Source organism: Bombyx mori, chromosome 20 (genome assembly GCF_030269925.1).
Source record: "Bombyx mori chromosome 20, ASM3026992v2".
Taxonomy (NCBI): Eukaryota; Metazoa; Arthropoda; class Insecta; order Lepidoptera; family Bombycidae; genus Bombyx; species Bombyx mori.
In genome coordinates this window covers 2,638,765-2,663,113 of record NC_085126.1, presented here as the reverse complement: position 1 = coordinate 2,663,113, position 24,349 = coordinate 2,638,765, and the positions used below count along the sequence as shown (strand labels likewise).

The window sequence follows — 24,349 nt, the reverse complement described above, 5'->3', positions numbered from 1 at the left end:
GCGATACCATTACCTGGTGGTAGGTTTGATTAGCCTGGAAATTATTTCAACTTCATATAGATATTAAAGCAGAGACAGCATTCCTGTTTCGAAGTCTAAAGGCTTTTCAGTAAACATTTATAACAAGCAACTGGTATTAGAAAAAATTGATTGTTTTTTTTTTAGTCTCTTAAAAATGAAACAATTCGCATCTTTAGCAGTTAAGCAACTAATATTGATGTGAAAAATATTATATGTACTCAAATTTTTGGGTACAGGATTTTCTTTCGGTTTTTAAAAGACGTAACCAGAGTTCAAGTGCTGATCCGTGATAACGAAAATGCTACAGTATTTAAAACATCGGAAATAATTATCATCCGAATAAACCCGATATTAAACCGTAATGATAATTTTATTTAAATGGATAGTAATTTGGTACACTTTACTACAATAATTTATTGGGCGAATCAAATCAATCGTAGTGTTTTTTATAATGCAAAAGCACTTGTCGTTGATAAAAGTGATATTTAATTTGGCATTGGGAAAAAAGACGCCACTTCCAACAAGCTGTTCCATTAAAATGCAATTTGCCATAAATCAGATATAAAATTGTTGCGTTATCACTAAACGTTATTAAAATAAGGTTTATAATTAAAATTAGATTATACTATAATTTATTTATTAAACTACAGTATGTCAAAAATGATTTGATTTGTGTGACATGTCATTAAATTTGTTAGAAACAATTGAACAAACTAATGAACTTAGATTTTTCAACACGACCCTGCCATCTGTGAGTGGCATTAAGTACTTTTCTTGACTAGTTTCGATGGAGATCGATTTTATACGAGTGAATAGTTTACACAGTAGACGCTAGATGGCACTGTTTTTAAAATATAATTTCGTAAAATTTCAACAATAATTCTTTGCGCGTCGATATTTTTTGGAATTATATTAATGTAAAAATTGTTTTGTTTCAGGTACGTAAACAAATATATGTTGACACACCGTAAGTAAGTAATCAAAAGTGATTTATCTTATCAAAATGTAACAGTCTAAAATGAATGCAACGAAATTAAAATTAAAAAATCGAAGCGTGTCCGACCGCTTACTGTGGAGAGTTCCGTAGTTCGCAATAGACGTTCAATGTGATGTTTTACAATTGATCCCAACCTAAATACATATTTTATATCTTTCAAACTGTATCTAGTACTTAACGCTTTTTTACTGTAATTGCTGTAGAATTGATCGAAATAATTAATAGGAGATCGATTTTTTGTTACGTAACGGAACTTTTTTCCGAACCATCTGCCAATTGCTTCGAGGCTCTATTCTGGCTTCACAATGGCTGGTGACGAGCTTATTCTTCTAGTTCGACGAGAACGGAGACCGAAGCTTGGCATGTTTTTAGCCTTGAGAGGCTATATCAGCGTCGCCTTAACTAGTAGGTGAGCTCACGGGGCTCAAACCTGATGACGTTGCTAACACGAACCCTAGCAAGGGCCGTGCTTCGCAGAATCTACCACCGGATCGGAAACGCGACCCACTGAGAAGATCCGGCGAGAAACTCAGTGGGCTGTGTCTGAGGGTTAATTTACTCGTCGAGCTCTTCGTCGCAAGCGACCGGTTCGACGAGACCGATGACCGGTGCTTGAGGTACCTAAAAGTACCGTTAGTGGAGGATCCGAAATGACATGTTTGGGGCGACGTCGACTGCTTTCCATTCTGTCCGCAGAATCGGGAATGGCTGGTGTTAAGTGGTTACCGGAGTCCATAGATATCTTCAACGTAAATGCCGCCACCCACTTTGAGAAATGAGTTCTAAGGTCTCAGTATAGTTACAACGGCTGCACCACTCTTCAAATCGAAACGCATTACTGCTTCACAGCGGAAATAGGCAAGGTAGACGTACCTACCCGTGCGGACTCACAAGACGTCCTGCCGCCAGTAATTACGCAAATTATAATTTTGCGGATTTGATTTTCATTATACGATGTTATTCCCTCATCGTGTAAGTCAGTGATTCTCAACCATTGTTCCGCGGCACTTTTGTGTGCCGCCAAATTTCAAAAGTGTGCCGCCAAATTTTGCGAATATATAATAATGTTAATATTATTAAATTATATCATTTTAAAAGAAAAATATTTTAAACATGAATATATATTTAAATCCACAAAAAAAATATTCTAGTATATTTTAGTTTATTTCGTATATTAAAATTTTTTGATAAACTATTTTAGTGTTGTAGTAAGTAAATAATTTTTATCTTTTTTTTTTGTGCCGCCAAATTTTGAAATCGTTAAATATGTGCCGCAACAAAAAAAAGGTTGAGAATCACTGGTGTAAGTCAATCGTGAACATCTGTCAAGTACGTATTTACGTCAAAACTGGGATCACGTGCGACGACGGGTTAATCAATGAACAAAACTGGTAACAAAAATGGGCTTCTTGCTAATGGACTTTTTGTTACGGACCTCTAAAAACTGCTGCGCTTAACGTAAAGATTCAAAATAATTCAGGATTTCCGAGACCCATAATCATGTTATCGATATTATTATTTGATATATTATCTGCGGGGATATTATTTAATTTATCTAAACGATGTTTTCGCTCAGCATGTCACGTACGCCATGCATAAATTGAGAACGGACAAAAATAATTATTGTCATGTTAATATTGCTCGAAAATTTTATTCACGGTTTATCAGTACAAAATTAAAGAAAAAAATATATTTATTTTGGTGTCTCAATTGGGTGTATTATTGTTTATAATAACCATGAATATTCATTTTAGAATATCCGATTTTACAGATGTATTCGATTTCGTGAATCTGTGACGCCAGCGTCTCGTGCGCTGATCGTCGAAATTTCGATCGATTATTGTGATCGCCGTCATAGATAATACACATAAATTAATTATAGATGAGCAACTCAAGCACTCAACAAAAATGTTTACGGGCGTCGGCCACTAGATGGCTTCGTTTCGATAAATTTCTCATTGCTTCTGTAGATGGCGCTAACATATTACCTATCCTATATTTTATTCTTAATGAAGGATTTTGTAAATTTTCAGAAACTACAAATTGATAAAATGTAATCAATTTGTCTATAGCAAATAAAGACTTGTATGATTTTTTTTTTCTATGTTTAGTTATACAATAATTAAATGCCTTAACTTTAACAACATATAAGTTTAGGGGCATCCGCTACAAGATGCCGCTAGTTTCCATACAAAAAAAAAATTGTCTTAAAGCATCCCAGTTTCAGGGCCCTGATTGCCGTCAAGACTTATTGACAGTAGCCCTTTTTCAAAGCAATGGTGTCACACCAAACAGCCTAATCTATATTATATCTGTCTTTTTTCCCCTGCCTATTCTAGTAATCTCGAGGGGTTATACTGGATTCACAGAACGAGTGGGCGAGTTCACGGTGCTCTAACCTGGTGACGTTCCGGTGAGAAACTTAGTGGGCTATATCAGTGGGAAAAAAATACTTAGTTCTTTTTCGAATTTTTACGAACAAATAAAAAATAAATGAATGAAAAGGCAAGACATGCTGATGGGTCAGCAGCTTTTCGAACTCCGCTGATTTTCAATCAACCCCGTTTCTTTTTGGTGTTGAGCGGTATTTACTCGTTACCGACATACGACGAGAATTATTACGTCAAGAGTCACCATGAAGTCATCGTCAGTCGTCGATGACATCAGTTGGAAACGGAACCAGTTTGTTTGGCAATACAGACCGCCTTTACCGCCCCCAGTGGGCCTTGCGTAACTAGTTGTGATTAAGGCAAACAAGTCAGCGCGGGGTGAACAGAGAGGACCAGTATATGTCACGTATATTTACCCAAAATTACTTGAACTAACTAGTAAAAAATGAAACATTTGAAAAATTATTTGCGAAAAACATAACGCGGTTTTTCGGCGATGAAATTGGCTTAAACGCCGAATCTTAGTGGTTACTTTTTTTTCCCCCTACCTAACCTGATAGCCTTGAGAGGCTATTTCAGCTTCACCCTAACGTGTGTGGGTGAGCTCACGGGGCTCAAACCGGAGTGTTGCTAACACTGACCCTAGCAAGGGCAGCTGCTTCGTGAATGTATCTACTAACGGATCGGGATCAAGCTCACAGTGGTATTTCACCATCCGGCTGGCTTCTACGGTCAAGCTTTAAAAGAAGCTGTACAATTGAGATCTGATATATATTTTTTTATTTTTTTTTATTGCCTAGATGTGTGGACGTGCTCACAGCTCACCTGGTGTTAAGTGGTTATTGGAACCCATAGACATCTACAACGTAAATGCGCCACACACCTTGAGATATAAGTTCTAAGGTCTCAGTATAGTTAGAACGGCTGCCCCGCCCTTCAAACCGAAACGCATTACTGCTTCACGGCAGAAATAGGCGGGGCGGTGGTACCTACCCGTGCGGACTCACAAGAGGTCCTACCACCAGTACACAAGAGGTCCTACCACCAGTCACAAGAGGTCCTACCACCATATACGACCACTAGCAACTGTACACTAGCAACTATTGCACTAGCTACTAACTTCACTAGCAACTAGCAACTGTCGTTACTAGGCGAGCTGTATTTCCCTAATTACCTACGACCAAAATAAAAACACCAGTCCAAAATATTTACAAACCGCGCGAACAACTGTTCATACATGACGCTAATATTTTTGCACTTGTTTCCATTTAAGGCGACGCTACTTCGCTTCAATTATGACGCAAGTAATCAAATCGCGTGTCACTTGTTTCTTTTTTGTCGATCCCCTGGCTACGAAACCAGCGGGGAGCGTAGCGGAAGCGTTTTTGAGCTGAGGATAACCAACAATGCGTAGGTAGGACACTCCGCTGTACCGATAAAAACTGAAATATCACCGGACGTATTTAAAAGTGCTTTTTAATCTCGCGATTACTATAATCATATTGAAGCAGTAATGCGTTTCGGTTTGAAGGGTGGGGCAGCCGTTGTAACTATGCTTGAGATCTTAGAACTTATATCTCAAGGTGGGTGGCGCATTTACGTTGTAGATGTCTACGGGCTCCGGTAACCACTTAACACCAGGTGGGCTCTGAGTTCGTCCAACAATGTAAGCAATAAAAAAAATATTAAAAAAGTTGTTGATCGTAACGCCTGATAATTGTACTAAAAGTACTGTTTATCTAGAAACTATTTCTAAACTATTAAGTTTCACTTAGCACAGAACGAACTGACAGTAACTAAAATTATAATTTCGTAGCCCGAGACCAAATGTGCTTTGCTGGTGACCGAGTTCTTGCAGAGATTAATCGATTTACTGTTATATTAAACATATTGACACTGCTGACATATTTATGCTCTACGGTTTCATTTATACGATGCCTGTAATTCTCTTATTGACACTTGGCAGTGCAGTGGCAGTTTCCAGGCTTTGTTTTTTTTAATTGCCAGTTAAATAAATGAAGATATGAGTTCTTATTCTGTCTTTCCTATTACCCTTTACTGAATTGTAGGGCTAGAATCAAATCCTTCCCTTGACATCGGTCTTGGGCAGTCTGTTCTAGCTCCTCCCACGTCATGCCCAAAACGCCTAGCTCCTGCTCCACCGAGTGACGCCAAGCTGTTCTAGGACGGCCTGTTCCTTTTGCCAGACACTTTCCAGATCATTGCTCTCTTGGATAGGTGGGTATCGGGCTTTCTCAATATTTGACCAATCCAATGCCACTTCCGCCTTAGGATCTCCTCCATTGGTGTCTACTTGGTGATATAGTTTAGTTAAAATAATAGCAGTATTGAAAAATTACCTCAAACTGAAATGGTATTTAGGTCAGTGGATCGAACGTGAAATTCTCTGCTCGGCTATTTACTTAGGGGATACAGTTAACTCGAGTCGATCCATAGATGCGTCTACTACATTTCCTTCCGTTGCTAGCTGAGCTCATGCTCGTGCATCTATTCTGGTAAAATTCGAAAGAGACCGGAAATGCCTCTCTCAAAAAAAGTGCCCTCTCCTGAATTCTCCTAACTTCCAACTTCATCGTTCCCAAACTACTTATTACGATGCTTCATATTACGATAAAAGGTACGGCGCAAAACCGCGCGAATGGGTACCACAATGCCTATTTCTACCCCGAAGCGACAGCCGTCCTAGAATACAGTTGTAAATTCGACCTTATGTCTGAAATTGACTGATGAGAATCACGTGGTGTTATTATTGGACCCCGATAACTGCGCACTACATAGTCCTTGAGCTCACACAACTACTCAACAAAAGTTATGTATAGCTCGTAGAACCGTGCAGGCACATACATGACAGAACGCATGTGATTTTAAACTTTCCTGTATTTTAGGGGTTCCCAAACTTATTTTCTCTACTGCCCACTTTGAGAATAAATTATTTTTTAGCGCCCTCATTTTTTAACCTACTTAGAAACCACTATAGCGAGAGCTCAGTCGGTGTCTAAGAAAACTCCTAGATGAAATTACATATCGCCTCTGAAGCCTCTACATAACGCTCCCATTTTTTTCTGGATCTCTTACCGCCCTTTAGGCCTGCAGCGCCCACAAGGGGGCATTATCGCCCACTTTGGGAAATACTGCTGTATTTAGATATGAAACACAGGCTTAATACTACAGAGACTTCGATAACCAACAGTATTATTAACTTTGTCATTATCTCCAGTAATACAACCAATACCACACAAAAAAAGAAGATGCTCTAGAAGTTTCAAAGACACAATTTCGGACGTGAATTTCGAGTCAAAACGACCAGAACTATTATAGCAACAGCGTCAATTGTGTACAGAACCCCAAAATAACCCCTTGGTTAGTTCCCGGGGACATTGTGTACGAAACCAAACCAAGCAGGTGTCGATGGCGGGTGCAGTGACAGCTGCGAGCTAACCTTTCGACTATGAGCCATGAGATAACTCCGTACTTTGTCCACACCGCTTAAATGTGTATGCAAATGTAATTAAACTGTCTTTACGCCCTAAGCTTGTATTTCTTTGTGTTGTCCTTAAGCTATTTCCGACGTTTAGAATGCTTTACGGTCTATGTGGTCACGGACGACTAATAATTTGGCGATACTTCAATACTGTGCTGGCTATTGAATGGTTCTGAGGTGCATACCGCCATCCAATATAAACTGATGTTTTTTTTTATTTTTTTTATTGCTTAGATGGGTGGACGAGCTCACAGCCCACCTGGTGTTAAGTGGTTACTGGAGCCCATAGACATCCACAACGTAAATGCGCCACCCACCTTGAGATATAAGTTCTAAGGTCTCAAGTATAGTTACAACGGCTGCCCCACCCTTCAAACCGAAACGCATTACTTCTTCACGGCAGATATAGGCAGGGTGGTGGTACCCTCCCGCGCGGACTCACAAGAGGTCCTACCACCAGTAATTACGCAAATTATAATTTTGCGGGTTTCATTTTTATTACACGATGTTATTCCTTTACCGTGGAAATCAATCGTGAACATTTGTTGAGTACGTATTTCATTAGAAAAATTTGTACCCGCCTGAGATTCGAACACCGGTGCATCGCTTGACACGAATGCACCGGACGTCTTATCTGTTAGGCCACGACGACTTCAAAATGGTGGTGCTTTACACTAATCTTTATCTGTATATGTGGACGAGTTTATTGGAAATAAAACAAACGTTTTAGTAACTTCCCTACTAGGGTTTTCTATGGTCATGGTCGACAAATCTTGATCGTAAGTCGTATTGTAAGACCGCCCGCACTTGTACCACGATCCTGCGTATTCTGTTTCGAACCAGTCCTGAGTTGAAGTGATAGTTGTACAATTAAAGCTTAAAGCTCTTGTTTTAAGGCGGTTGGTGCCATTATTGTTGTGACATGAACTTTGGTAACTACTAAACACGATGTGAGCCGGGATTTCGTTCATCCTTGCAAAAGTCAGTTCTCTTTCACAGGGATACTTACTGACTTTGACTGTTGTCCTAATCCCACATTACGTGGGGTCTGTGCAGCTTGTTCTCTTATCATGCTTATCATGCATGGTCCAAGCTCAAAGTTCTAAACAGCACGGCTTATACTGAGTGACCACTAAGTGACACGAATACACATATGAGCCACATATGACGTCACTTAACATTTATGTTAAAAATATTACATTCACTCGAATTCTTTAAAAATTGTAATGTAGAGAGAGAGAGAGAGTATTCTTTATTGTACACCAAAAACAAATAAACAGTGCGATACATTAAAAACAAAAAAAAGTACAATTGGCGGTCTTATCGCTAAGAGCGATCTCTTCCAGACAACCATCAGGTGGACAAGAATCATTTGGAAACGAACTACGTGCGGTGTACCATTCCAGTGAAATACATATACATATATGTACACATACATATACACATACATATCTCCGTAAATATACATACAATTAATACAAAGTATTATAATATAATAATAACTATTAAAAATTAAAAATAAATAAAAATTAAATAACAATTAAATTTAAATTTAAATTAATGATTAATCTATTTAATTTCAATTACCATCGCTTGCTTCTTCCTCTTCAACCCGTGCCCATCCAATGCTGAGTGTGGATTTCTTCATATGCACTCCACTCTTTTCGCTCTCTTGGCCTTCACATTCAGTCCCTACCAGCTGTTTTTGATAAGGTACAAGTATCATTTAAATTTTAATGCTATCGGAGTTCGGTTGTCTTGTTTGCATTTTGCTGTTGGACAATTAGTAACTAATTACATTTAAATACTTTCGGACCGAACTGTACACGAGATTAATTAAGTATAATGGAATCACATTTAGCATGTACATTACAAATATCCTTTGTTTTATTAACACGTATGTCAGTGTGGGCGTTCGTAGAATTGTATTCAATATCAAAGACATACTGAATCTTGCTTGACGTCCTCGAATTTAGCTAGCAAACAATCAGTAGGTGTTAAGGGATTGATCTTGTTACGTAAATAGAATTTTTTGAAGTGAGACTTCTTAGAGAAAATTTAACTCGCGACAGATTCGTTACGGCTAGAGAGAAAAGATATAATTTAGGACGAGCGAGAGTGAGAAAATAGACAGAACGTCTTGTGAACCACTCGACCGTGGAGAGAGGGTATGGGCAAAGTGAGCTAGGTCGTTTCTTATCCACAGCATTCCCTATTACAAGAGAAACTGGAGCCCATAGACATCTACGACGTAAATGCGCCACCCACCTTGAGACATAAGTTCTAAGGTCTCAAATATAGTTACAACGGCTGCCCCACCCTTCAAATCGGAACGCATTACTGCTTCGCGGTAGAAAAAGGCGGGGTGGTGGTACCTACCCGCGCGGACACACAAGAGGTACTACCACCAGTAAGTAGTAGTAGATTTAACTAACGCTTATTATAACTGACCCCTCCCTATTGGCAGGCGGTTATCATAAGTTGCACTGACCTTACCTTAAATGTATCTTTCAGTTTTTATGACGCCGTCTTATTGTACTACCTATCTAATCGTTGCTAGCCTAAGAAGCTATTCCAGCTTTTCACGCACTGGTAAATGAGCTCCCGGGCTCAACCAGAGGGAATTACTAACACTGACGCTAAAAAGAGAAGTGCTTCGCTGATTCTATCACCGGATCTTAATCGCGACCCACTGAAAAGACCTGCCGAGCAGCTCAGTGGGTGTTAAAAGCGCAAAACATTCAGATCCGGCCGACGAAATCGTTCCCAAAATTTTGAACTGGTAATACTATAAATCACCAGATACCTTTACAGATACGCGACAATGGTACAGAAATATTCATTAACTGGTATCGGCCGAATACTAGAACCGCCTGTATTAGGGCATTGAGTTGTATCAGAGCCGTAACTAATCGCCTACGATCAAACCCACGCGGTCGCGCTATATCGTTGACAACATTCCGTTAACGTGATCGATCTAGACCTTAAATGGAGCGACGATCTCTGCTAGCTGTTCCTATGGCGAGTACCAACCTATTGTAATAAACAGATTTTAAAGCGAACCACCTTTTGTATACTGATGGTAGGATGTCTGGTGAGTCCGCACAGGTAGGTGCCACCACCCTGCCTATTTCTGCCGTGAAGCTGTAATGCGTTTCGGTTCGAAGGATGGGACAGCCGTTGTACTGTAAAAACTGAGACCATAGAACTCAAGTCTCGAGGTGGGTGGCAGCGTTTACATTGTAGATGTATATGGGCTCCGGTAACAATTTAACACCAGGTGGGCGTGAGCTCGTCCAATCATCTAGGCAATAACAAAAACAAACTTAGTGCCCTGGTTTTACATCGCCAGGCGATATTTTGCTACTAAATGTTCAGGCTACTGTCGAACCGGAATCATCCCTCAAATTGGAAGGCATGTATGCTTAGCTGCGGAACAGACGATGTTGGTACCTTTTTTTTTATTGCTTAAATGGGTGGACGAGCTCACAGCCAATCTGGTTGTTAAGTGGTTACTGGAGTCCATAGACAACTACAACGTAAATGCGCCACCCACCTTGAGATATAAGTTCTAAGGTCTCAGTATAGTTACAACGGCTGCCCCACCCTTCAAACCGAAACGTATTACTGCTTCACGACAGAAATAGGCAGGGTGCGGACTCACAAGAGGTCCTACCACCAGTAAAAACCTATCAGTCCTATCAGGCCGCACAAAGCTGAGTCGCAGTAAATAGTGTTATTGAACTTAAAGCTGAACAAAAATCACGCATCGTTGCGCTATTTTAAGTTTGCTGCACAGGAAACCTTGGTTGTTACGATTGCGAACACCACAAAACTGGCAGTCGTTAAAATGTAATTATGATTACAGCGCCCCTTGTACTTACTTGTTCCGTACATACTATTACAAACTACACAGGCTCTTTATTTTATTTCTATTAACTTCTTCTTTCTGCCGTAAAGCAGTAACGCGTTTCGGTTTGAAGGGTGGGGCAGCCGTTGTAACTATACTGAGACCTTAAAACTCATGTCTCAAGGTGTGTGGCGACACTTACGTTCTAAATGTCTATGAGCTCCGACAACCACTTAACGCCAGGTGGGCGGTGAGCTCGTCCACCCGTTTACGCAACAAAAAAAAATTTCAAAGGGTAGAAGTGTATCTAAGGCGTTGAACATTTTTAAGCATGAGCCATTGACCACAGACATCCATTGCTGGACATAGGTCTTTCCCAAGCCTCGCCACAAAGACTGGTTTCTGCGCTGCTTGCATCCAACGGATCTCCACGAACCATCGACCAGCATCATCAGCATGTAAACGAAGAATTTTAATATTTTTAATTAAATTTTATTCAAAGGGGATTTAATTGTATGTACTTATAGGTCGTTCTAAATCCAACCTTGGTGAAGTTGAGGTCATTTCGAACTTATGAAAAAGTGATGAACAAATAAAATTATTAACCCATTAGTTGGGCAGGTTTAACTATTAGCTAGTAGGGTGATAGCAAGCCTGCTAACATCGGTCTGTTTTAAAACTCTAACAAAATTATGAAGCTATCTTTATGTTAGTAGCTGGTGCGATACAAGAAAATCTAATTAACTGTTAAATTATTCCGAAGTTGTTTACGAAATTGGTGCAGGTAGCGAAAGTGTACCGGTTTAATATCAGTCGGCGACATAAATCTACTTCCGAGAATTTCTACCTTGGATACGCATTTCATGCGCCCATGCGGACTAGACTGGGGTTAAAATCCCGCAAGGAGATGGCATTTGTTCTAAATAAAAACCTACCTAATGTCATTTGATTTAATAAATACGAAATTTGCAAAATATGACTCTGGTTGAGAATTCTGCCAGTCTCCTTCAATTCCGATTTTCTTCTTCGTACCCTGAATTCCACTATGTGGAGTCGATGTAGCGTTATCTCTTTGCACTCATACACTCTTCTTGAAAATTGTCTTAGATACAGTCCATAACAATGACCCTTTTGTCTCCTCCATATTCCATAGAAGAGGGCGGTTTGGATTGTCGATAATCCCATACTCACGGATCGTTTGGAACCTGTGCGTTTACGGAGAGACTTCGCTGCTCCTTAGTGAGTTTCTAGCGATCTCTCTATCTGGTAATGGAATGAATTTCAGTCGTCGGTGCTTACTGAGCACTATGACATGTCTTTCTTCAAACCAGGCTTATTCAGAGTACTTGGAGCGGCCTGGCTATGCCCCATGGCATTGCTGAGGCTCAAGAGCGACGGTAACTACTCACTATCAGGTTGGCAAAATTTTCGTCTACCTACAAGGGCAATAAAAACAAAATTATTAATTTCGTAGCTTCTGTGAACTTCGATGACCCGATGAAAAGTTAACGCAAGCTGAATACAATCAGCAACTTGGTTTTTTCTCGTCGTCATCATAAAGCTTCGCGATGCGTTTCTTATCAATAAAATTTGACCTGATCGTGACCTCACCCGACCTTTGAACTCGGGGAATGCCTTAAGAAACTAACGAAGAAGGCACCAATCAGCACTCGACTATTTATCGTAATAAAAAAACCCACATTAATATTAATAATCATTTTAATATTGAACTACTGCGTCATTTAATTTATCAATTTAACTTGTTAACCTCGGCCGGCGCCTACATCTTTGTAAGCGACATATTGATACCAGACCCTGTACGATTGTAAAGTCTAAATATACACATTCACCTTTTAGACAAGTGGCCCTAAAAGGCCTGGCTGCTGGAACGAGATTTTTAATTAAGACAAACGCAGGGCCCATGTGATGTTAAGTGATGGACAGACATGGATACCACAAGCTTAGCATCCAGTCAGAAGATGGTTCCGAATTCGAAATGGTAATTCATTGTTGTTGTTTTTCGTGAACCCGCATTCGACAGCAAAGGTAGAGGTTGAACGCGCCCAATTTTATTTGTATTACATTGCGTCTGATGCAAGAAACACTCCATAAAAAATGCTATATGGTTTTTTTTATGTTATTATAGGGGCTAGCTCCAACAGCATCCTGGCCATGATATTTTCTAGATTAGATGGACCTTTTCTGAATCATTGCAGAGAGGTCCACAAAATTTGCTCGTAATGCCGCTGTTTCAATCGTAGTTAGTATGTCTGTTGTTGTTTTCTTTTATTACTGTGTCCTTACTAATTTATTTTTAAGAAATCACTGTTACTAACATTTATGTGGATCATTAGGTATCTGAAATAAAATAATTTAATAATAATAATTATGAAAAGAAGAACGCCCTACTGAGGCCAAATGGTGTGATCACAGGAGTACTTGCATCTAGCCTAGTTCCGCCGCAAAGTTATGCATTCCATCTATATGTTAATACGTGAAGCAAAAACTTTGTATCCCTTTTTACGAAAATTGCGCGGACGGAGGAGTATGAAGTTTTCCACACTTATAGAGAATATAGAGAAGAAGTGCACAATGCTAATATTTTTTTAAAATAATGCATAAAAGATGCATTAAATCAATAAAGAAAACATTACACACACTACATACCATGTATTTGATGCACACACGCATGCATACTATTTATTGTCCAACTTTTGTTCTTGACGTCTGTGGTCAAATTGAGAATAGATTAAATATTGTTTGTTTTTATTAATATTTTTTTAAGAGTAGTCTTGGCGAAATTTGTGATTATAGAAGTATAAAATACAATCATAATAGTGTACAAACTTACAATTCCAATTATTATAGTCGAATTTCGACTACTGCGGGACCTCTAGTTTCAATAGATGACATATCCGTTATTACCTAAAATAGAATTTAAATGTTTGTTACAGAACGTGTTTGGGTCTTTTCGATTCAAAGACACGAATTTTAACTGTTTTACGGGTTTATCCTCGCCACTTTACAATTTTCGTGGTCACGTACAGGAAATTACATAATAACAATAACAAAACGCAAGATCAAACCCTAAAAGTGTGTAATTTTAATCGTAACTAGCGACCCGTCCTCTCTTCACTTCGGAAACTGTAATTTATTATTGATTTCTCCACTATTTAATGCATGTTATTATACATATAAACCTTCCTCTTCAATCACTCTATCTATTAAAAAAACCGCATCAAAATCCGTTGCGTAGTTTTAAAGATTTAAGCATACATAGGCGTATAGGGACATAGAAAGAGACTTTGTTTTATACTATGTATAGTGATATTGCAGTTTTTTAAGATTAGTGACGATTTTACTTTACAATTTACAAAAGCGTGGTAGCTTTGCTTGTATAATGCAAATATTCCTTTAAAGGAAAGTACATTAATAAAGACATGGAAATACAGATTATTTATATAGATTTATGCAAAAACATTGATATAGTTTGTTCTCTAAGCCACCCGTACTAAGATATTCAAGGGAAACTTACAATGTCAGAGATGATCAACATTTTTGACGCGTAAATTTTAATACTGACTAACATTGAAATTTGTGAATATTTAATGACATTTTCACCTGTCATACATTCAAAAGGGTAATTGAAAAAAACAACACAAAGCATTTTTGTTTTACGAAAAGCGATTTCCTTAAAAGAGTAAGATGATTTTGGCATCTTTTATGTATTTTTATAGCGCATAAGGACTGACTGACTTTATGGTTCAGCTTTTGTTAATCCATTACTGCCGCCTACAACATGAGGTCTGATGTCATAATCTATACTCACAACACGTTACCCAACTAAAATAAAAATAAAAAATGAACGAAATATATGTCGGAGACGGTCATTAGTTTGGTAGGTAAACGAAACGCAGCACGATTGCCTAGAGAGATGGCAGCACGATCGCGGTGTCGTCGGAACTCGGCTAACTTCGTGCTACGACAGAGCCTAAGAAGGCTCTGTCGTAGCAGAGGCTAAGAAAATCTTTAACACACAGACCGTCTGTAGGCTCTCTGGTATCGCTGTCGAAGCCCCCCATAAAAAAGGCACTCCTAGCCAGTGCCATAACTGTCAATTGTACGGACACTCTTCCCGTAACTGTCACGCGCGCCCCCGATGTGTTAAGTGTTTGGGCGATCACGCCACGGCCCTCTGCGCTCGCGACCAAAAAACCGCGACGGAACCGCCTAGCTGCGTCCTGTGTCGAACACAGGGTCACCCCGCGAATTACCGTGGTTGCCCCCGAGCCCCTAAAATAAATCGCCGCGTCGCCCGCCAAAACCGCCTCCGAGCTTCCGGCCCAGACATCAAAGCCTCGGCACCCTCTGCGTCGCAGGCTAAGCCAGCGTTCGTTCCGGCGGCGGTGCCCAGTGTCTCGGCCTGGGCAAAACCGCTGCCGTACACGAACACGGCTACAACTCCCTCCTCCGCGATTCGTCCCGCCCCCGCGACTCGTCCCTCTCCCGCGACTTGCCCTCCGACCGCGTCCGACAATCTCGCTTTAGCGATCGACTTCTTTCAGTCGATCAACTTTGAGCGCGTTAACGCTTTGGGCGACGCCATTCGCGCTGCCTCCACTGCACAACACTTTATCGCCGTTGTGCAGGAATACGCCGACGTATACGCGTCATTAAATACGTACGTCCTCCCCTCACTCCGCCGGTAATCAATGGCGTATATAAGTAGAATAAAGCCCCTATCCGTAACGATAGGATTTTTTAACGCTTACGGTCTCGCAAATCAACGTGATCAGGTTTCTGACTTTTTGCGTGACCACCAAATTGATATCTTTTTAGTGCAGGAGACCCTACTTAAGCCCGCGCGCCGTGACCCTAAAATCGCGAACTATAACATGGTCAGGAACGACAGGCTCTCTGCCCGTGGTGGTGGTACCGTCATTTACTATAGAAGAGCCCTGCATTGCGTCCCGCTCGATCCTCCCGCGCTCGCTAATATCGAAGCATCAGTGTGCCGAATCTCACTGACGGGACACGCGCCGATCGTTATCGCGTCCGTTTATCTTCCACCGGATAAGATCGTTCTAAGCAGTGATATCGAGGCGCTGCTCGGTATGGGGAGCTCTGTCATTCTGGCGGGCGACCTAAATTGTAAACACATCAGGTGGAACTCACACACCACAACCCCGAATGGCAGGCGGCTTGACGCGTTAGTCGATGATCTCGCCTTCGATATCGTCGCTCCGCTAACACCGACTCACTACCCGCTAAATATCGCGCATCGCCCGGATATACTCGACATAGCGTTATTAAAAAACGTAACTCTGCGCTTACACTCGATCGAAGTAGTTTCAGAGTTAGATTCAGACCACCGTCCCGTCGTTATGAAGCTCGGTCGCGCTCCCGATTCCGTTCCCGTCACGAGGACTGTGGTGGATTGGCACACGCTGGGCATCAGCCTGGCTGAATCTGATCCACCATCGCTCCCGTTTAACCCGGACTCTATCCCGTCTCCTCAGGATACCGCTGAAGCCATAGACATCTTAACGTCACACATCACCTCGACATTAGATAGGTCATCGAAACAAGTTGTAGCGGAGGACTTCCTTCGCCGCTTCAAATTGTCCGACGATATTAGGGAACTCCTTAGAGCTAAGAACGCCTCGATACGCGCCTACGACAGGTATCCTACCGCGGAAAATCGTATTCGAATGCGTGCCCTACAACGCGACGTAAAGTCTCGCATCGCCGAAGTCCGAGATGCCAGATGGTCTGATTTCTTAGAAGGACTCGCGCCCTCCCAAAGGTCTTACTACCGCTTAGCTCGTACTCTCAAATCGGATACGGTAGTAACTATGCCCCCCCTCGTAGGCCCCTCAGGCCGACTCGCGGCGTTCGATGATGACGAAAAAGCAGAGCTGCTGGCCGATACATTGCAAACCCAGTGCACGCCCAGCACTCAATCCGTGGACCCTGTTCATGTAGAATTAGTAGACAGTGAGGTAGAACGCAGAGCCTCCTTGCCACCCTCTGATGCGTTACCACCCGTCACCCCGATGGAAGTTAAAGACTTGATCAAAGACCTACGTCCTCGCAAGGCTCCCGGTTCCGACGGTATATCCAACCGCGTTATTAAACTTCTACCCGTCCAACTCATCGTGATGTTGGCATCTATTTTCAATGCCGCTATGGCGAACTGTATCTTTCCCGCGGTGTGGAAAGAAGCGGACGTTATCGGCATACATAAACCCGGTAAACCAAAAAATCATCCGACGAGCTACCGCCCGATTAGCCTCCTCATGTCTCTAGGCAAACTGTATGAGCGTCTGCTCTACAAACGCCTCAGAGACTTCGTCTCATCCAAGGGCATTCTTATCGATGAACAATTCGGATTCCGTACAAATCACTCATGCGTTCAACAGGTGCACCGCCTCACGGAGCACATTCTTGTGGGGCTTAATCGACCAAAACCGTTATACACGGGAGCTCTCTTCTTCGACGTCGCAAAAGCGTTCGACAAAGTCTGGCACAATGGTTTGATTTTCAAACTATTCAACATGGGCGTGCCGGATAGTCTCGTGCTCATCATACGGGACTTCTTGTCGAACCGCTCTTTTCGATATCGAGTCGAGGGAACCCGCTCCTCCCCACGACCTCTCACAGCTGGAGTCCCGCAAGGCTCTGTCCTCTCACCCCTCCTATTTAGCTTATTCGTCAACGATATTCCCCGGTCGCCGCCGACCCATTTAGCTTTATTCGCCGACGACACGACTGTTTACTATTCTAGTAGAAACAAGTCCCTAATCGCGAAGAAGCTTCAGAGCGCAGCCCTAGTCCTAGGACAGTGGTTCCGAAAATGGCGCATAGACATCAACCCAGCGAAAAGTACTGCGGTGCTATTTCAGAGGGGAAGCTCCACACGGATTTCCTCCCGGATTAGGAGGAGGAATCTCACACCCCCGATTACTCTCTTTAGACAACCCATACCCTGGGCCAGGAAGGTCAAGTACCTGGGCGTTACCCTGGATGCATCGATGACATTCCGCCCGCATATAAAATCAGTCCGTGACCGTGCCGCGTTTATTCTCGGTAGACTCTACCCCATGATCTGTAAGCGGAGTAAAATGTCCCTTCGGAACAAGGTGACACTTTACAAAACTTGCATAAGGCCCGTCATGACTTACGCGAGTGTGGTGTTCGCTCACGCGGCCCGCACACACATAGACACCCTCCAATCCCTACAATCCCGCTTTTGCAGGTTAGCTGTCGGGGCTCCGTGGTTCGTGAGGAACGTTGACCTACACGACGACCTGGGCCTCGAATCAATTCGGAAATACATGAAGTCAGCGTCGGAACGATACTTCGATAAGGCTATGCGTCATGATAATCGCCTTATCGTTGCCGCCGCTGACTACTCCCCGAATCCTGATCATGCAGGAGCCAGTCACCGTCGACGCCCTAGACACGTCCTTACGGATCCATCAGATCCAATAACCTTTGCATTAGATGCCTTCAGCTCTAATACTAGGGGCAGGCTTAGGGACCCCGGTAACCGTACTCGTCGAACTCGACAAAGAGGTCGACGTGCAATCTAACCCATGCATCAGCCCGCTGAGTTTCTCGCCGGATCTTCTCAGCGGGTCGCGATTCCGATCCGGTAGTAGATTCATTCGCGAAACAATTGCTCTTGAGTTGTTAGGTCTCCTTCGGAGGCGCTCGGGCAGTTGTTAGCAAATCCCACCCCTCTTGGCTGAGCCTTTGCTCGCCCACCTGTCCTGGTGAAACTGGAAAGGCCTTCGGGCCACCAGTAAACTTTCAATCATAAAAAAAAAAAGACAGAGCCTAGCCGATGGAGGCGCGTAGACGTCATTACACACCTACCAACCAGTCTTCTTGAAGAGCGGTGCCTCCGTCCTAAGAACTGTCATTCGTTTTCGTTTGCTAACGTCAAGAGAAGATTTCTAAATTGTTCTAAGGCAACAAACGTGATTGGTGTACTCAATATTTCTCTTAACTCGACCACCCTATTCCCTATGATGTCTGACGATGATGTTAATAATGTGGTTTCTCTGACACATACAGTCAAACCTGGGTAAGTGAGAACTATAAGTGAGAGTAATAGCCAGGACCCGTCATTTTAAGCTCCTAAAACCTCTATTAGCGAGAAACGGAAACCTCTGTAAGAGAGAGTCGTTTTTCCCTCATGGACCTCCGTAAGTGAGACTGCTACTTATCTATACCTCTATAAGCGACAGTCGAGCTTTATGTATTTATATTATTTAGGAGGAATAAATGACAGAACAAATTACAAATTTAACATCTGCTATTTTATGACTCATTCTTAACTTTCGTGGAACTTCCTATCATTGTTTTTGTATTATTTTCTCGTCAATATTGAAACTATTCTATTTCGTGGAACTAAATAACGTTGTTATTTTATCGCATTATTTTCGAATGGACACGTGTGCCTGTGTACCGTACTGTTTGTCGGACTTACTGAGTTTATCGTTAATCAATTGCGAAGGAAAGTTCTGTTCTGCATCATGTCAAAACGGAAAATTAAAGTACTGTCATTAGGTGATAAACTTAAAATAGGAAATGCGTTTGAATCCGGAAAATCGTGAAACGAAATTCAGAGGGAGCATTAGCGAGAAACTCGGGTTAGTGAGAAACCTCTATAAGCGAGAATGAGATTGTGCTCCCTTGAACTCTCGCTTATCCAGATTTGACTGTAATTGTTAAAAATCACACCAAATGTGCACTAACCCTGTTCCTAATAGGCTTTGGACATCAACCATCAATCACTTAATCAGACCTCGCCGTTCCTGCGCTGAACAAGTCCTTTAAATTCATTCAACGAGTGCTTCGATATAAATAATTATGTTTTTTTAATGATTTCTTGCAATGCAATTACTTTTATCTCTCTTTGATCTTTTGAGGTTAGAATTGTTAATAGTTTAGCTTTTATGGTGCTAAAGTGCTACCTATTCGATCTGTTTATCTGTGTCAAGTAGTAAAAAAGTAGTTTTTTTTTAATTGTCTAAGATGGGCAGAGGAATCTGTAACTTGAATGCCCTTGTTGACGATGACAGAAGACGCCTTAAAGGTATTGTTATGAATTGGAACTGGTCACAGAAACCCATGGTCTGAAAGAAGTGCATTGCAGTAGAATTAAGCTGCAAAATACTTATACGTTTTTAAAGCTTTCGTGACTAAATGTCTTTCTAATCGTCCGTCTCATGCATTGAGCGATAAGACCGCATGGAGGTTTGAATCCTACAGCTTGACGTGTTCCCGAATGACTTGTGCGATAAGGGAATAAAACAAAGAGGAAAAAACCCACAAAAAAAAACCTTAAAAAACTGCGTATGTACCAGTATTTAGTTTTGATTATCAGACTCATTAGATTTATCTTAGGTTCGTGTGACTGTTCTACTGACGCTTTGACCTCTGGTTGTAGGGTGCCAAGAGATAAACCCATTACCTCCCTTGACTGAGCTTTATTCGGAGATTTTCCCAGGTTCAGACCTAGCTTTTTGCGCGATATAGCGTTCATTTTGATTCCGACATACCCGCCTATCAAACTCCAAATAAGCAAACGGAAGTCCGACGTTTTTGCCTGAGCAAAAGAAGCCAGCTCAGAACAAAATAATTTATAATTAGAGCATAACAATTTTCTAATTTAAATAATAGTTCTAATAAACAGATTCGAAAACATCAATTAATAGCATAAGTCACGACAAACTTTGACTCAGCGTCGACACATGGCGTTCGTTGAATATATGACATCATTAATTCAATATACAATAATAAACTTAATAAATAATGGAAAATATCGCTTTGTTCCACTTACTAAGTAGGTCGTGGATGTGTTTCTCAAAATTTTAATGTTATTTCAAGAGCAAATTGTAGAATCGAGTACCCTTTTGTTGTGGATTCAAAGGGTATCAAATTATAAATAGTTGTAGCTTATAGGATATAGGATGGAGGAATGACATGGTATAATAAAAATTTAAACAGCAAATATCAACATTTGCGTAATTATTACCATCATAATGATAGACAGAACTAACAGCCATCATACCCCCTCGTCGAATGCGCCGAAGAGTTCGACATGCAAACCAACCCGTAGACACAGCCCAATGAGTTTCTCGCCGGATCTTCTTAGTGGGCTGCATTTCCGATCCGGTAGTAGATTCAACAAAGCACTGCTCTTGTTAGGACAGATGCTATCAAATTCCAGGCAGAGCCCGTGAGATCACCTACCAGCCGGTGAATCTGGAATAGCTCCTAGAGGCTACCAGCGATTAGGTAGGAAAAAAAAGAAGAGTCACATACCATATGTCACAAACTGGGCAGTACCGTTCGCGTTGAGATTATTAAGAGCTATGTTAATTTGAATGTAACCTCTTTTTCTTTTTGTTGCAGGTAAAAATAAAATAATGAAGCCCTTATCTTTAGCTCAAGCCAAACCATACATCGGGATCTTTGTCATAAATTAAGAAGAATTAAGTCTTTGTAGTTTTGCCGTATTACATCAACCCTTGAACATTGCGGCAGGATGCTGCCTCGTGGTTTAAGGCCTTCAACATAAAGAGAGATTTCCTTGATTCTGAAGAATTTATTTCGAGTAATCATTGTAGGCTATTATGTGCTATACGTATAGGTAATAACTTTCTAATTTAAACGATCAATAATTTAATTGAAATTGCAAACCCGTTTTGAAAATTTTTGACAATAGATTGACCCTTACCTGAACTTTGGTAACCACTGATTAAGGAGGAGGACGGTCCGGACATCCCTTTAGTTCGATAAGGCTATGGGTCATGACAATCGCCTTAACGTTGCCGCCGCTGACTACTCCCCGAATCCTGATCACGCAGGAGCCAGTCACCGTGGGTGCCCTAGACACGTCCTTACGGATCCATCAGGTCCATTAACCCTTGCATTAGACGCCTTCAGTTCTAACACTAGGAGCAGGCCTAGGGACCCCGGTAACCGTACTCGTCGAACTCTACAAAGAGTTCGACGCGCAACCTAACCTAAACATCAGCCCGCTGAGTTTCTCGCCGGCTCTTCTCAGCGGGTCGCGATTCCGAGCCATTAGTAGATTCACTCGAGAAGCAGCTGCTCTTGAATTGTTAGGTATTCTTTGGGGGCGCCAACCACTTCTGGTTGAGCCCTTGCTCGCCCTCCGAGCCATCAATAATCCCTCAATCATAAGGTAAAACATCAGCCCCCTTCTAAAGACACTTAACGAATGTTTTAGTATTGTAGTTATGATCATTGATTTGAAATTCTTATGGGGCTGGTCGTGGTGCTCCAGTCGCTGGTGCTGTCAGCAACGGTGACGTATTTATATGTGCAGTATGAGACTTCTTCAGCGTGTTCCTGAATCTAAATAGTTAATGATTTCAATTCAACATAATTAAGCAGTATATAATCCTATCATCTTATTACCAAGTGTAACATTAAGTCAAATAACGATAACCTATCTAATATTGCTCTTAAATTAAAAAAAATAAGCACCGAAATTTTTAATAATAATAATAATAATTCTACAGTGAAGGAATTTACATTTGAGCAATAAATGAATAAAAACCCATTTTTATATATATTAAATTAAATATTATGAAAATTTTAATTTCTGGAATATAGGTTATTGTTTTTTTTTTTAAATGGACGAATTTATGTGTTGAATTACAGTGAAACTAATTTTATTGTCCTGTTCAAAATACGCTTATACTCGATGCGTTCCTTCGGTATCCAAATCTGTCTTCCTGTATTCATTTAATATTGACGAAGAGAGCTCTCATCTACCCACAAAAAAACTGAAGTAGATAATCACGCGAATAATATTTTACACAATGACCTAGCTCGCAATGGAAAGTAAAATGGATGAAAGTAGAATTTTGTATTTAATTTTTATTGATTATATGGTTGGACGAGCTCACAGCCCACCTGGTGTTAAGTGGTTACTGTAGCCCATAGACATTTACAACATAAATACCACCACCCATCTTGAGATATGAGTTCTAAGATCTCAGTTTTTACAGTACAACGGCTGGCTCACCTTTCAAACCGAAAATACACTGCTGCTTCACCGCTTCACGGCAGATATAGGCAGGGCGGTGGTACGTACCCGTGCGGACTCGCAAGTCGTTCTACCATTAATTAGCAAGACAATCTGCCATCTACCATCTGCCTGCAAAAAACTGAAGTAGACTAGTTGAAGAGGTAGTAGTAATAAAATAAAAAATTGACGTTAGTTAGCAAGATATTCAAATGTGGAAACCCACTGATTTTCTCGCCGGATCTCCTCAGTGGGTCGCGATTCCGATCCGGTGGTAGATCCAGCGGAGCGCTGCTCTCGTTCGCCCACCAGTCTACTGAAAACAGAACAGCGCCTCGACGCTCCTGGTAATTGGATAAGAAAAAAAAAGGTCATCAAGTTATACCTTATCTCCGTCCGTGACTATCAAAACAATGAACTGTTAAAGTAGGTAGTTAAAATTTTCATAACAGCTTACCCGTCTTACTGGTGGTAGGACCTCTTGTGAGTCCGCGCGGGTAGGTACCACCCTGCCTATTTCTGCCGTGAAGCAGTAATGCGTTTCGGTTTGAAGGGTAGGGCAGCCGTTGTAACTATACTTGAGACCTTAGAACTTATATCTCAAGGTGGGTGGCGCATTTACGTTGTAGATGTTTATGGGCTCCAGTAACCACTTAACACCAGATAGGCTGTGAGCTCGTTCACCTATTTAAGCAATAAATAAAAAAAATGAAAGTGCACAGGTTTCATGAACATTATCCATCCTTCCTACGAGAATGTTTGTAAATGAGTACTTAATAATTTCGTTACGCGTTACGATCGGAAGTTTACAACTGTGCCAGCTTTGACAACAGTCCCTTTGCCTATTTATAATGTAAAAAACATAATGTATATTGGAGTCATTTTTAAATTTTGGGGCCAAAAGCGAGCTATTTGATTTAATTCTCACAACCTTCATGTTACCGTAATTATAAGTACAATAAATTTGTTGTCATGACAACAAATTAAATTAGGAGCTATACATTAAAAACTACCCCAAATCTCATTCGTATCACTGGTTCGAAATTCAAATTCTAACTTTTTTGCTATTTTTCCAGTAATCCGTGTTGAAATTCGGCAATTTTATTTAATCAGTACATAATACAATAATAAAGCAAAACTAACTGGATATTATTAACATTATTAAAAACAAAAGAAGTACGATTTCTAAGCTTTTAAAAAAAGTTCCTATTTAAATTGTCATCCGTGTTGGCATTATCAAATGCGTAAAATGAAAAATATAAATGAATACATATTAGATAATATTATCAATAAATGAGTGATTGATTTGATTGTGATGCATTTTTTATTCGGAACATGCCTACATACAAAAAATAATAATGGAAAATTAGAGAAAGTTTAAATTCATTAAATCGCTACTTTTTTGGCCGCAAAATTGAAAACGACCCATTGCGTGATTAAAAAAAAAGCACTCAAAAACAAACCGGTACGTGATAATGTATATCTCATAATTGGTAGCATTAAGAAAGAGGTTAGT

The 24,349-nt window shown here is 40.9% G+C and overlaps 1 protein-coding gene across 2 annotated transcripts in view; it reads left to right on the top strand.

The window, feature by feature from the left end:
* Positions 1-24,349, top strand: part of LOC101742624 (dystonin) — a 357,476-nt gene that overhangs the window by 63,837 nt on the left and 269,290 nt on the right. The window lies entirely within an intron of this gene.